General features: G+C 32.1%; 1 non-coding gene across 1 annotated transcript; it reads left to right on the top strand.

Moving 5' to 3' along the window:
• The first annotated feature begins 813 nt into the window (after positions 1-813).
• On the top strand, positions 814-921 carry LOC112745518 (small nucleolar RNA R71). The gene has a single exon (XR_003173442.1). It is a non-coding gene; the product is annotated as a small nucleolar RNA R71 (small nucleolar RNA).
• The last annotated feature ends 1,620 nt before the right edge of the window (positions 922-2,541 follow it).

Consider the following 2,541-nt stretch of genomic DNA (forward strand, 5'->3'; position numbering starts at 1 on the left):
GTATCTCTTATAACAATTTCTTAACTCGCCAATTTCCGCCACGTCAGCCACACCAAGTAAGGTTATGGCCTTGCACTCTCTTTTTGGATTCTCTTCTGTATTGCTTTGGAGAGTACTATGAGGAGTTTCAGTGACTCTTTTACTCAGCTGGCCCACTTGTGCCTCCAAATTTCTAATGGAGGACCTTGTTTCATTCATGAAACTTAGAGTGGCCTTAGATAGATCAGAGACTATATTTGCTAAGCTAGATGGATTCTGCTCAGAATTCTCTGTCTGTTGCTGAGATGATGATGAAAAAGGCTTGCTATTGCTAAACTTGTTTCTTCCACCATTATTAAAGCCTTGTTGAGGCTTTTGTTGATCCTTCCATGAGAAATTTGGATGATTTGTCCATGAGGGATTATAGGTGTTTCCATAGGGTTCCCCCATATAATTCACCTCTGTTATTGCAGGGTTCTCAGGATCATAAGCTTCTTCGTCAGAAGATGCTTCTTTAGTACTATTGGATGCAGCTTGCAATCCATTCAGACTCTGAGAAATCATATTGACTTGCTGAGTCAATATTTTGTTCTGAGCCAATATGGCATTCATAGTATCAATTTCAAGAACTTCCTTCTTCTGAGGCGTCCCATTGTTCACAGGATTCCTCTCAGAAGTGTACATGAACTGGTTATTTGCAACTATGTCAATGAGTTCCTAAGCTTCTGCAAGCATTTTTTTTAGTTGAATGGATCTACCTGCAGAATGGTCCAATGACATCTTAGATAATTCAGACAGACCATCATAGAATATATCCAGGATGGTCAATTCTGAAAGCATGTCAGAAGGACACCTTTTGGTCAGTTGCTTGTATCTCTCCCAAGCTTCATAGAGGGATTCACCTTCTTTCTGTTTGAAGGTTTGAACATCCACTCTAAGCTTGCTAAGCTTTTGAGGAGGAAAGAACTTGGCTAAGAAAGCCGTGACCAGCTTATCCCAAGAGTTCAGGCTATCTTTAGGTTGAGAGTCCAACCATATTCTAGTTCTGTCTCTTACAGCAAACGGGAAAAAGCATAAGCCTGTAGACCTCGGGATCAACCCCATTGGTCTTAACAGTATCACAGATTTGCAAGAATTCAGTTAAGAACTGAAAAGGATCTTCTGATGGAAGTTCATGAAACTTGCAATTCTGTTGCATTAGAGAAACTAATTGAGGCTTTAGCTCAAAATTGTTTGCTCCAATGGCAGGGATTGAGATGCTTCTTCCATGTAAGTTGGAATTTAGTGCAGTAAAGTCACCAAGCATCTTTCTTGCATTGTTGTTGGGTTCGGCCATGTCTCCTTTTTTTTCGAAAATTTCTGTCAGATTTTCTCCAGAGAGTTGTGCTTTAGCTTCCCTTAGCTTCCTCTTCAGAGTCCTTTCAGGTTCAGGATCAGCTTTAACAAGAATGTTCTTATCCTTGTTCCTGCTCATATGAAAAAGAAGAGAACAGAAAAGAAAATATGGAATCCTCTATATCACAGTATAGAGATTCCTTATATGAGTATAAGAAGAGAAGGATGGAAGAAAGAAAAGATAAGAATTCGAACACAGAGGAGAAGAGTTGGTTCAAATTTTTGAGTAGAAGAGAAGTGTTAGTAAATAAATAAATAAATAGAAGGAGATGAGAGAGGGAAGAATTCGAAAAGTAAATAAAATAAAATAAAAATATTTTTGTTTTTAATTTAAAATTTGAAGTTAAAATTTGAAAGTTAAAAGAGAAACAAAATAAAATTAAAATTTAAAACAATTAGTTAATTAAAAAGAATTTTGAAAAAGGGGTTAGTAATTTTCGAAAATTAGAGATGGAAAAGTAGTTAGGTGGTTTTGAAAAAGATAAGAATCAAAACAAAAAGTTATGTAGTTAATTGAAAAAGATTTGAAAATCAATTTTGAAAAGATAAGAAGTTAGAGAAAGATTTTGAAATTGATTTTGAAAAAGATATGATTGAAATTTATTTTGAAAAAGATTTGAAAAGGAAATTAAAAAGATTTGATTTTTGAAATTAAAGTTGATTACTTGACTAATAAGAAACTAAAAGATATGATTTTAAAATTTAAAGATTGAACCTTTCTTAATAGGCAAGTAACAACTTGAAAATTTTTTGAATCAAAACATTAAATGCTAGTAGTTATTTCAAAAATTATGAAATAAAATAAGAAAAAGATTTTGAAAATTAATTTGAATATTTTTGAAAACATTAAAAGAAAAATGAAAAAGATTTTGAAAAATTTTAAAAAGGAATTCGAAAATATTAAAAGGAAATTGAAAAAGATTTTATTTTGAAAAAGATTTGAAAAGATAGGATTTTTAAATTGAAAATTTGACTTGACTCATAAGAAATAACTAAATTTTAAAAATTTTTTTGAAAAAGTCAATTCAAATATTCGAAATTTAGGAGTGAAATAAGGGAAAGATATTTTTTATTTTTGAATTTTTAATGAAGAAAGAGAAAAACAACCAAAAGACTCAAAACATGAAAATTATGAATCAAAATGCATGATGCATGCAAGAACACTTT

Source organism: Arachis hypogaea, chromosome 14 (genome assembly GCF_003086295.3).
Source record: "Arachis hypogaea cultivar Tifrunner chromosome 14, arahy.Tifrunner.gnm2.J5K5, whole genome shotgun sequence".
Taxonomy (NCBI): domain Eukaryota; kingdom Viridiplantae; phylum Streptophyta; class Magnoliopsida; order Fabales; family Fabaceae; genus Arachis; species Arachis hypogaea.